Raw genomic sequence first — 13,213 nt, 5'->3', positions numbered from 1 at the left:
TCTTTTAGAAATATTTGTTTTTAGTTTAGTGGATTGAAGTGAGCACTGAGGCAACAGTAAATAATCGGCCAGCAGTGGCATGCGCTTTGTTTTCACACTTTTCCACGAGGAGGACGTGCAGTCGATGACCAGGAGGACGGGAACCACTTGAGGACCACACAACATGCCTAGAAAACACCGCACTCAGCTAGCCAGATCCTTCTGTCCTAGCTGAATGAACTGAACGTAAATTGCCAATGGTTGAAACATTGCTTCTAGTTCAGCAAATCTGCCCTCTGTGCCGAGGAGGCTGCTCCTCGGCCCGACTGAAGCTGGGATGATGGGCTGGCAGGACCAGCTGTGGAGCTGACAGCTGTTGTCCTCCTCCTCCTCCCACCTGGAAGGGGACGTGAGCTTATGTAACCTCCTCCAGTCCCTGGGAGTTCTAGCACGCAGCACGTGCGGGGCTGGGAGCCGCGGGTGGATGGGGCGTTACTGTTCGTATGGGAGGGTGATGCATCTGTCCACAGGGCATGGGGACTCCGGCATGTGGCAACATACTCAGACCTTCTTCACAAGGACACCAGCAAACATTTAAGAGTTTCTTGCTGGGGGTTCAGAGAAGTAACGAACGTAACAAATTAGAACACTCCACAGCATAATATAAGAGTCACCATCCACGCTACATGCAAAATTCCGATTCGGTACCATTTTTAAGGCCAGGATAAATTAAGATAAAGGAGACAGCACAGCGCAGCAACCTCCCGGACAGCCAAGACACACAGGGTCCCCTTCCCACGCCTGCCCTGAGGGAAATGGCCTCATCACTCTCCCTGTGTCACACAGAGACAGCAATACCGAACGCTAGACGGTAAGTCATAGAGATCGATCCACCAATGCACGCTTCTGAGGGCCCGAAAAAAATTCCTTCTAGAGATATGTTAAAAACGGATAGAAGTTCTTCGCAGAAACAGGACTAACGTTTCGGTGCCAAGCTTGTTTTGTGCACGGTCTCACTTTGAACTTACAATAACCCCATGGGGGAGGTATCATCAGTATGCATTTTACAGTTGAAATGGAGGCTCAGAGAGGTGAAGTAACGTCCCCATGTCACAGAACCAGTAAAAGTAGCAGAGCTGGTCTGTTCAACTGCCATGTCCGCGGGCCTTGCACTGGCCGGCGAGGACGCAGAGAGCACTGCTTAAGGGCAAGGCTTCTGGAACCGGTCTGCCTGGGTCCAAGAACCGCTTCTGTCTCTGTTCAGCACACACAGTGGGAATTATTTAGTCACTCCAAGCTTTAGCGTTTGGGCTTTGCTTGCTTTGGTGTTGTCTGCTTTTTTGTTTGTTTCTTTCGATCTCTGACGAGGGATAAATAAGACCTCCTTTTGAGGATTAAACGAATGAATATCTGCAGAGTATTTAGAAGGCTATCTGGCACCAGATGGGCACTATATAAATGTTTAACAAATAAACAAGCATACATACAGGGTCCGAATGCCATGAGGTTACAAGAGGCCACCACTGTCTAATGTGGAAGTACTACCTCCGGTTGAACTTCAAGCCGTCCCATTATGACCTTGGCCTACATCCCCTTGCGCAGCCCTTGGAAGAAATGGAAAAGAGATGAGCATTCCAATGTGGGAAATGAAATCGCAAGAAAGCAACTTTAATTGCACGAAGAAAGGCGGAGGGCTGAAACCCCTCTCCATGCCATTCTAAATATCTCCTCTTCTGTAGTGATGAAGACATAGGAAGAGAAAGAACTGTAGGTTGTAGTCCTGAGTCTGCTTCTGCCCAGCTATCTGAACTTAGGTTAATCGCTTCGGCCTTCTTGCTCAGCATCGTTATCTAGAAAATGAAAATACTACAAGAGATCTCATCAGTCCTTAATGTTAAAATATCATGAGGGCAAATGACTTCCTCGAAGTCCTACCAAATGAATGTCAAGGATAGTACGCAAATCCAGATCTTCTGACCCCAAGGCTCTTCCCAGTAGTACATCGCTCGGTCTTTATCAAAATAGCTTCTCTAACTCTCACTTGCTGGCCCTTCGTCACCACTAACTTTCAGCCAGGCCAGGAAAGACTGAAGTACTGTTCCCAAACCTTCGTCCCTCCCTCTATCCATCTGCTTTATCGCGTGACTCTGCGGTTCCTCCCACTGGAGGCAGAAACTTTTCGTTGCTAACTGATGTTAAGCTTGGCCATATGACTCGTTTGGGGCAACAGAATTTGTGAGGCAGTGATGGTGTGGCATTTCTGAACCTAGCCTTAGAAAACGTCACATTTCTGAGATCACCCACCACACACTTCTGCCATCGTCACGAGAAGAATATGGCCCAGAAGCACCCTCGTCGATCCTTGAAACTTAGAGACACATGGAGGAGACCTAAGTAGCACCTTCGTCCTGAGCCAAGCCGTTCAAACCTAACCAAGGGCGACAGAACTGCCCCAGTCACCCCACAGACGTGTGAACTAGGAATAAATGCTTACTGCTTTAGTACACTGACTTCTGACATGCTTCGTTATACAGAATTCTTAATGCAATAGCTAACCAACATGCAAGGTTTTCTAAGGCTCCCCAGAAAGCATTTTGTGGCCATGAAAAATTTGTTAAGGGAATAAAAACTGGAGCCCAAACTAAACTGTCACACATATCAGCAGGCAACGTCATCTACCAAGAATATCCCTCTCTCTCCCAATACGAAAATTTACCCTTGAACTCAATGCCAGCTTCCTTAACATTATCATTTCCCTGACTTTCAGTTTCCTCATCTACAAAATGAAGATAATAGTACCCGCATCATTAAGTGGTTGCAACATTCGCAAGAGATAATTTACAGTAAATACCTAAAACGTACTGAATGTCTGATAAGGCCGCGATGATGATGATGATAAGGAACTGGCAGCTCGAGGGAAGTCAAGTGAGTGCTTGGAAAATATTATTCTCAACAGCTTCCCTTCAGCTGTACAGTTCTGGTTTGGGGTAAGGTTTTTGTCCTCTCACTGCCTATAATGTTAAATGAAAAGTTCTATTGATTTAGTCGTATGGATAGATACTAGCTTAACTTCAAGGTACTTCTAGATTTTCCGAGCCACAATCCACAGATCAAGCTCCTAGTTCTTGTCCTGGCTCGTATCATTCATAGGACTTTGGAAGTAAGACAAACTATGTCACTCGTTCCCTTCGCTTTTTTTTTCCATATAAGGAAACTATGATGCGGACAGGAGCATCTGAATTCGTCCAAAGGGAAACGAGCGGAGCAGGAAAGGGTTATGCGAGGGCCACAGGTTTCAAGGATGCCGATAAGATTCTAAGTGACCTGGGCATACATCGCAGGGCCGAGCCCTGTCTACAACATCATGACTACGGACTATCTTTGAAGGAAAGTGTGATGACAACTGACTAGGGGTTGGGTGACCTGGATCCTCTTCCCCCGTCCCCTGCTCATAAGCCGTTGGCCCATGTCGGCCACTTAACCTTTTAAGCCTCGTTCTCTCATCGGAAAAGTCACATCAGACTAATAGCTTTGAATATCTCTTCTGCTACCAAATATAACCTACGACATGAATAGATAATAAGAAGTCAAATTAGGTTAGGCTTTTTTTTTAAATTAAAAACCACAATAGATCTATGTTATATAGGGAGGGATGATGTTCGTGTAAGTTTTTAAAGTGCTTAAGACTGCAAAGTTCAGGAACGAATTTGATCCAAAGAGCAGGAAGGTCGGAGTGGGAAGAATAGGGACTCTCTCCCTGGCTCTGTCACCAGCTTCCTGTGACACGGACCCTGCAAGAGTCACCCTCTCTGCCTCATTCTTTGATGTACTCGTTCTTTGGAAGATAGGATGTGGCGAACGTTCCTCTGTGGTTATTATATTAAAGTACTATAGGCAGTAACCAGAATGCTCTCTTTCTTGACTTTTGAGCAAATTGCAGAGGTTCCTGGTTAGGGTCTGACATCTCTATCCTCAAAAGGCCATTATGACAGTCACTGTTGATTGCCAGCCTAACAACCATCCACCTTCTTCCCTATTGTTTTTTCAGGCAGGTGGCAAAACTCTCAGGGGAAATACAAGGCCAAGGGCAAATCTTGGTACTTCCATTTCTCTTTGCCAATCATTGGCCCGCAACTCAGTTCTGGCCAGCGAGGTATAAGGGAAAATCTGCTGCTAGCTTCGGGGAGACATTTTTTTCCTGCTAACATGTGAGGGTGTGGTGTGTTCAGCTGACACAGCCATCTTATGGTCATGAGGTAAAGTCCAGGAGAATCGCAGACAATATCTGGAGGCCACTGACTGGTACATAGAGCTGCCAACCTCCAGAGGCCCTAAAGCGCCAGCATATGCTCTTACGGTGTATGATGAGAAATCCCACCCATCAACTCGGTTAAGCACAGCGCCCAGATAGTTGTCTAGATTGGCTGTGAAGGTAATTTTTAGATGAGATTAACATTTAAGTCAGTAAACTTTGAATAAAGCCGATTAGATTTCATAATGTGCGTGAGCTTCATCAAATTAGTTGAAGATCTTAAGGGAAAAAGGACTTGGGCTGCAACTTCAGCTCTTCACTGGATCACCCACCTGCTGTCCTACCCAAAAGATTTTGGACTTACCTGGCTATAGAGTCACGTGAGCCAATTCCTCTAAAAAAAAAATCAATCCGCCCCACCACACACACACACACACCCTGTTGGTTCTGTTGGTTCTGTTTCTCTGGAGAAACACGATATGATATAATGTTAGAAATGATTTCTGGTTGCAAGTTTACAAAAGGCCCAACTGACTCATTCGGTCACTTTGTTCCTGGCCACTTATTATTCCTCCTGAACATCTTACAAGAGAAAATCATCACCGAAGCCCTTGGAATTTGAATATACCAGAGCTTCAACAAACCCACTTGTTAATGCAAATCAGCAGTTAGGAACTTGAAATTACCTGTTAGAATGCATTCGATTTTACGCTTTTCTGGCTTACTGCTGGAGCTGAGAAGCAGGCAGGAAATTATACCCTCACCATACAGGATAAAGGGATTAGATATTGAGACTGGCATCCGAGACAGAGCTAGGTTTAAATCCTGGCCCTGGTTTTTGAAGCCTGTGTGACCCTGGGCAAGTTTGCACCCTCTCTGATCCTTGGTTTCTTCATCTCTAAAACAGGGATAACATCTTCCTCACAGGGCAGTGTGAGAATTAAATGTCAGGATAGCCCCCACCACATAGTAAGTGCTGAACTAATGTTAGCTCCCCTACCTTCCTCTACTCACAAAATATATATTATTTTTTATTCATTAGACCTAAATGGTACCTACCAACCACAAGCGCCTATTGAAATTTAATTAGAATTAAATAAAATTTAAAATCCAGTCCCTCAGTCACACTAGACACATTTCAAGTGTGCAGCAACCTCATGTGGCAAGAAGCCACTTTAATGGACAACTCAGATATAGAATGTTTGACATTTCTTTAAAAAAAAAAAAACACCAGAATCCACAAACTGCAATCCAATTCAAGGGGTTATGTGCCTTCGAGTTCCCCTCCACTCTAGCAAAGGATGGCAAGGGACAAAGGAAACAGATGGGAACCCCTCCTGGGGCATGGTCCATTCTCTGTCACTGACGATTGGGTCGATGCTCCCTTTGAACCCTGTACTCTTCAAGCTAAATGCAGCCACTTCCCTATTTCTGAGGGTCAGGTTACCTTGCAAGTGGGTCTCATCAGTAGCATGAGCACATCGGCCAGTGTGGGTGTGTTCCTCGATCGCTTGAGCAAAGGGGCCTATGGTACACCAGTAGCTTACATGATCGCACTTGCTATCAAGCAGAGTTGCTCTGCATTTACAAGAGTAGATCTGTCTTCCACGAGTGACTGCTTTTTCCTGCACACGGAGTAGAGACACAAACATTTGCCGAACCGAGGAACAAGAGAATGGTTAAAGAAATCACGATGTATTCGCATGATGGAATATCTAATATAGCGACAAAAATAAAAGAATTCAAGTTAAATATATAAGCACACATGCATCTCACATATTTAGCTTTGACTGAAAAAAGCAAGGTACAAGAAGAATACATGCATAATTGTTCCTCTTTCATAGACAGGATATAACGCTTACTGTGATGTGTCACTGTTCTAAGCATTTGATCCATATCAACACTTCAATCCTAGTACCATAGGGTAGGTACTATTATTCATCCCATGTGGGTAACAGAACTAAGACCCAGAGAAGTTAAGTGACTTGCCCAAGCTCAACAGTTAGCAAACTGAAGATCCAGGACACACAGCCAGATAGTCTGGCTCCAGAGTCCAGTTTAAATGACATTACATGTTGCGTAGGGAAAATCACACACGTGGGGAAAGGGAGCGGAAGTCTTAGTAATAGAAGAAGGCCTGTAGGTGAAGATTATCAGGAGAATATACGCACAGAGCTTCCCCCAACCCCTGCCTCTTTGGATGTACATGCACACCCAACTTTCGCTGGAAGGCGTGCTACGAAGAAATATTAATATTTTAATGTTCTTCGTTGACATTTTAATCGATAACAAATATTCTGAAAAATACTCGGCACAAATCTCAAGAAGTGTTCACAAGTGAACACACCTATGTAATCAGTGCTCAGATCAAAAACCAAAATCTGAATGTCGCCTGCTTTCCAGGCCCCTTAGTGCCTGTTTATGTCACTAATCCCTCCGCTCTGTTGTAACCGCTATCCTGAATTCCAATGCCATCACTTAGTTATAGCTGTTTCTGAACTTTATAGAAACGGGCTCATACAGCAGGCATGATTGGCTCTTTCCCCCTTGTCATCCACACAGCAGCCCTAATTCACTCACTGTCATGGCAGTAAAGGAATGTGAATTTGTCACAGCCATTTACCCACTCAACAGTTAATAGATATTATTAATCTTTTTTTTTTCCAATCCTCCCAGAGCCTCTCACAAAACTAGGTGCAGAGTGCAGTGCAGTGGAAAGCACACAGCTTCTGCAGTAAGAGAAATCTTCTCGAAGCGAACTTCTAATAATTTCATGTCATCGAACAAGTTATTTGGGTATTATGAGTGTTTGGCTTTCTCGTCCATAGGCTGTGGATAATAATGCTTAACTGAGATACCAAAGAACAAGTACCCAGTAGTAAGTATTTTTATAAGGCTTGTAAAATATTTAACGTTAGCTTGAAAATCACTGTCACATAGCTTAGCTCCTGGGCACTTTGACTACCTGACTTCTTGCTAACGTGCTCTCGTGGCCATTAAACTCCTCCCCCGCTCCCAGGGCATGCGCTGGCCTTTAAGTGCAAGGCAGATTGATTCCTTTGGGTTCCTCTACCCCTGACTCTCAGGTTTATGCCTGGTTCCAGGTTCTGTATTTTGTCAATCTCAGCTAACTCCAGAACAGGTCCTTTTGCTAAACTTCTTCCTATAATCTCTACTCATGGAAAAGAAATAGCAATAAGACTGACCATCCCATGTCTTGCTGCCAGCGCCTTCCTGCTGGCCACGTACTGGGTGAGAACACGCTGTATCACAGCTTCCACGCCAGCTCTAACCAAAAAGTGGGTTAAATACAGACTCAGATGTGTTGGACAGTTTGGCCCTGGTCCCACCGAAGACCACACAAAGGCTCGATTCAGTGGCTGTTCCTCCCTGGCAAGGGCATCCATGAAAGAGAACTGAAAACATCATACTGTGGGCAACTCTGACAAGACCCAAAAAATATGAATCGAAGGGTACAAATACTCTCACTGTCATGCGTCTGTGCGGGATGACTGAGTCTTTATTCTGCAGTCTCCGACGGACAGCCTGGCATTCTGCACTGCAGGCCGAAAGACCCCATATGACCGAGAGATGGACTGAGCGTTATTTGTCCTCCCTTGACTTTGGGACGGGGGATGGGAAGGGTTCTGCTAATCGAGTGATAGCTACAACATACACATGGGAGAGGACTCAGGAACTCTGCGTGTGCTGGGGCTTCTCAGAGGTGAGAGGGACAGATGGAGCTGACCAAACAGGAGCCTGGAGCAGGTGGACAAAAAACCCTAAGCCTGGTCGATGAGAAATGAGAAGAAGGGAAAGAAGGGGATCGTCCTTGATCTATCCTAGTTATCAGCACTGATGTTAACCAAATCTAAGAAATGTCAAAGTTCATGGACTCGGAGCCAAGAAACTTGAGGTCAAATCCCGGATCTGTCCCTTGCTTTCGCCACTGTAAAAGAAGCCTAATAATAGCCACCGACAAGATTTAATTAAGGTTCCAGGCTACGCTAGTTATCACCCCTTCTGGCAAAAAAATGAAGGCTTTATAAAAGGTAGTGAAGGAAGACGGAGGTGCTCACACCTCCATCTTACAAAGCTACAGTCAAAAGTTGATGGAGTAAAAAGCAGAGGTTGAAGCATATTATTTAAAGTAACAGAGGCAAGCAATAGAAAAAAATCAAAGGATCGTCAAAGGTTGGAAGAGGAGGGAAAGAGGAAGGTATGAGCAATCACCTGTACTCAGAGCATGAAGAAATAATTTCTAAAGTTGATAAATCAGAAATAGCAACGAAAGTAACCATCGAAATAATACAAATAAAATGGTTAAAACTGAACGTCTCTGAATAGAAAGAGGGAGACTGTTGAGTTTTTTAACAGATCTGATTGTACTATTTTACATTTGGTTATCTGTGTATGCATGCCTTATGTAATTTAAATTTTTGGAACGCAAAAACGAAACACGATTGTTTCAAAACTTAATGGTTGTAAAATGGAACTGGTCTGATGAAACTGCATATTACATATTAAAATGAAAACTAATGTCCAGCTAATTGCATAAATATCCAAACTGTCACACAGAGGTTGGAAGACATATTGTATTGCATATGCCAACTGTATTTGAAAAATTAAAAATATATACTTTAAAAAAAGAAAAAAAATAGAATGATGGGGTAAAAAGAAAGGCATATCTTACTGAATCGGAAAGGGAACACCATCAGGTTTTAGTATAAAGCAATGGTCAACAAATGTTTTTAACCAACAGAGTCCTGTTTTAAAAGAAATATTGCCCCAAAAGTCCAGTATATAAAACAGATCCAAGGGAAACTTCTCTGGTTGAAATAGGAGTTAGGAGCCCCACCTAAGCAGTTTCCCCCTGGGGAAAAAGCCTCTGATGGAGATGATACCTGGGAGGTGATCAGGCTTGGGAAGCCAACCATGTGACAGCCATTCAGAAGCTATTGCATAACAGAAGCTAGTGCCCAAGGCATCACAGAATGACTAATCTAATGGGGACCAGTTTCCTTTGTGCAACGACTGAGTTGCAAAATAGCCATCTGAGAATCTGATTATTAAAAGACCCCGTTCCCCTGGGACCCCGGCACCCAAGTTGAACTGACAACAGAGTTCACTGGCCTGCAGATGGACTCTGCAGAGTGACTCGCATTCACCAGCAAAACCATCTCTGACCAGCAGCTCACAACCTGTCTGTACAGGAGCCACAAGACAAAACTAGGATCTGATCATCACGTCACTCCCCTCCACGCTTTCCAGCACCGTGCCACGGATTTCACATGATTCATTTATTATTTCAAGAGGTAGGAGTATCAGTGTCATTTGAAAAGGTTAATCATGTTTGAAGAACAAGATGAGTTTATTTAAAACGCAGCCTCTCTGAGTTCCCAGCACTCCCTGGTTTGCATCTTTTTTTAAAGGATCTATGACAAAAAGACATCTCCCACATCCTGCAGCGCCAGAGACAGAGATCTGGACACGTAGTGACATAAAGCCTCCCCATAAATCAGTAGTCAGGAAACATCCAATGCCCTAGCCTTGTCTTCTCGCCTCACTCATTAAGTTCTTTGGATTTTTAAATGAGAGTAAGTCCATCATCAATTGGACAAGTTCATGAGAGGCGTTCTAGTCTCCCTGTTTTGCTGCCGATGATGATGATGATGATGATGATGATGATGATGATGATGATGATGATTACAACGACAACGACGGAAAAAACACTTATTTGTCAGGTACTGTTCTAAGAACTTTATATATGCTAACTAATTCAATTCATTCTAATCTATGCATGTATGAATTTTCTTTCAATGCCGCCTCCATGAAATGACAGGTGCTATCTAGCAAAAGAAACTCCTTTGTCTAATATAGTACTATCGAATCGAAATATAATGCAAGCCACATCCATAATTTTAAAATACCTAGTAGTCACACTTTAAAAAGAACCAAAAAATCACGTGAAATCAATTTCGATACTATATTTAACCCACTGTATGCAACATATAATCAATATAAAATATTAATGAAATAGTTTACATTTTTTTTCATACTATCTTCAGAATCTAGTGTATATTTCACACTTCCGGCATACTAAATTTTGATAGGCTAGTTTCTACTGCTCAGTAGATGCACATTCAGTTAATTACCCTGATGATCTCCAACAGAAGGTGTGATTAGGAATGAGTTGTCCACTGTTCTCGTTGGACATATGAGAAAACTGAGGCCAGGAGACCACCAGAAGGACTGAACCCAAATCCAGGCTCTGCCAGTCCCCGGTTGAGTGATCCTGGCCATCACATCTCACTGAACGTTAGTGTCCTCAGCAGGGGACAATCACCTCTACTTTACGTAGGAGAATAAATGCCTACACTGGCAGGGGCCTAGTGCTCGCTCTGTCAGTCTGAGTCCAAGCAAGAGACGGAAAGCACAGTAAAGAATTATCACACTACAAACTTATTAGTCTATGGCCACGCCTCCCTGAACAAGCCCGATCCCGTCTGATCTCGGAAACTGAGCAGGGTCGGGCCTGGTTAGTGCTTGGATGAGAGACCACCTAGGAAGACCAGGTGCTCTAAGCATTAAAAAAAAAGAATTATTAAACTACAAACTTATTAAACTAGAAAAAGTAAATACGAGATACAAGGAAACTTGTATGGTATCGGAAGGCTGACGGAGGTGGTACCCGAGGGAGGACAGATTTGGAAGGGGTGCGGATCTCATTGGAAAAGGTATCATTTAAGCCATCGAACAGCAGAGAAGTTAACTGCTTTAACCTGCTGGTCTGCTGCGGTCACCCCGTGAGCGGCAGGCACCTCTCCAGAGTGTAGTTGGGGGACAACCAGCAACCAGTGGTGCGGGTCTACGGAGAGGGTGCGAAAACCAGTTTGGGTGGGCTTCGCAGGGCCAGCCTGCCTCAGTGGGACCCCCGTAGGGCACAAGTGGGCTGTAAAGGGCTGGCAGAGGAAGCGGGGAGCATCAGCCCCATTATAGACCTTCGTTCAGTAGGCGTGCGACGTGGGGACGGACAGAGGAAAGCTGGAGGATAGACAGCATGGGTGGGGAGCCCTTCAGAAAGAGAGCTCCACTGAGAGACCTGCAGAAAGCTTATTGCCAGGGCAGGCGGAGGCCTCACAGTCACTGAGGGACCAGGAATGCGGATAAATCACTGAACATCTCACACCCACTCTGCTGACCCACTAGTGCATGAGCCGGAAACTTCGGGAAAGCCTCTGGCCCCTGCAACATCGCTCTAAGAAACAGACTGAGAAAGACTAAGAAAGCTTAACACCTTGCTCACTGAAAAGGAGAGATGCTTAGAGGAATTCTGTCCATTCTCACAGAAGACGCGTTAAGGAGCCAATAAACGGATAATACGCAGGGATAGCCTGAAAGCTGCATTTTCTGGTCCTTAGTTCTCAGCCCTTTCTGCTATCTTAAATTGTACTGCTGGGGGAATTTTACATACTTTCTTAAAAATGACTGTCACACTAAGCACTGGTCACCTTCCTCGCAGGTGCGTACAGGTTGACTCCACTAGGAAAGAAGTAGAAGGAAAAAAGACTGATAGGAATTTACCCTTTCTGAGCCTCAGTTTCCTCGCTGGGGTAATGGGCATCATACATCCTGGGTCACAGGAAGGACGGGATAGAAATTCATTTCCTTTCTTTCCAATGACGTGAGGTCGATCACTGCTGCCAATTCACACTTTGCTTTTTCTTATTCTCATCCAGGAATGAAAAAGTCAACTACGCGTGAGCGTCTTCACATCCGCCGTCCTTCATCGTCTTTATTCAGTGTTATGGGACAACTGTCATGTCACTTAACAAGTACTTAATTGTTTTCTTACCACCACACTTGTGATCTGAAAGGTTCTTCTCTCCTTCAATTACATACTGTCCTAATTAAGTATTTATGTTAATGAGACCCGAGATGAACCGAGTGGAGTCCAGCCTCACTGGGCTATTCAAAGAAGTGACTTTGCGTGCATGGCAGTCACTCAAATAACGCCCATGTCGACCTGACCGATGGTGCCAGGCGGTGGAAGCACATCCACTAGGGTGCTCTTCCTTGTCAGAACCTGCTACTTTTATATCCAGGATTCAAACTACCTGTCATGATATTCTTGATAACGACCACTGAATGGCATATTCTCAAAAGGGCCAGACGCTTGGTCAAGACGCTACACTGAGGTCCGGTAGACTATCTTGGTTACATGGTGCGTACATATTGGAGCTCACAAAACAGGCCTACGCCCAGCTGATAAGAATGAATTTCACAATTATTCATTCCCCTTTAGGAGGTGCTAGGAAATCAGAGATACCTGTGAGTGGTCACGCTGGAAAAAAATCGGACATTATCTGGCTCAAGGCTGTCCGATACAAATTTCTATGATGAGAGTAATGTTTTATATCTGTGCTGGCCAGTACAGTGGCTACTAGCCACATGGGGCTACCGAGCACTTGAAATGTGACTAGCATGACTGAGAAAGTGGATTATTAATTGGATTTTATTTCTATAGCTATCTCTCCATAGCTATAGAAATAAAATCCAATTTTACCATACTGGACAGCGCAGATCTAGATACCATGGCTTAATGGCATGTGATATTTAAAGCTTAAGAACCTCAGGTCTACATCCTGGCTACTATCTGTACTAACTATATAACTTTGGTCATGTTCTCTACCTTGTCCAAACCACAGGCCTCATTTGTAAATGATGATAAGACCAGAACCTCCCAGGAGAATGAATGTGAAGTTTCTAGCCCAATGCTCAGAGCGCAGTAAGCAGTCTGGCTTTTTTTGAATCAAAATTATTGGGGGTGACAAAGTAGTCTTTAAATAACAACTATCATTATCAAACTTCTCATTTTCAAGATAGAGAAACTGTCGGGTCCACAGTTACATAGCCAGCTGGAAGCACAGCCAGGAGCCAACTGATTTTCTCATTTATTTGATGATGCGTTTTCTTCTAGAG

General features: G+C 44.1%; 1 protein-coding gene and 1 pseudogene across 1 annotated transcript in view; one reads left to right on the top strand and one right to left on the bottom strand.

The window, feature by feature from the left end:
• The window catches only part of OPHN1 (oligophrenin 1), a 273,349-nt gene that overhangs the window by 133,642 nt on the left and 126,494 nt on the right, over positions 1–13,213 (bottom strand). The window lies entirely within an intron of this gene.
• On the top strand, positions 10,700–10,818 carry LOC111746496 (annotated as a pseudogene).

This window comes from Pteropus vampyrus, unplaced genomic scaffold (assembly GCF_000151845.1).
Source record: "Pteropus vampyrus isolate Shadow unplaced genomic scaffold, Pvam_2.0 Scaffold191, whole genome shotgun sequence".
NCBI classification, from domain to species: Eukaryota; Metazoa; Chordata; class Mammalia; order Chiroptera; family Pteropodidae; genus Pteropus; species Pteropus vampyrus.
This window is presented reverse-complemented; position numbering and strand designations above follow the sequence as displayed.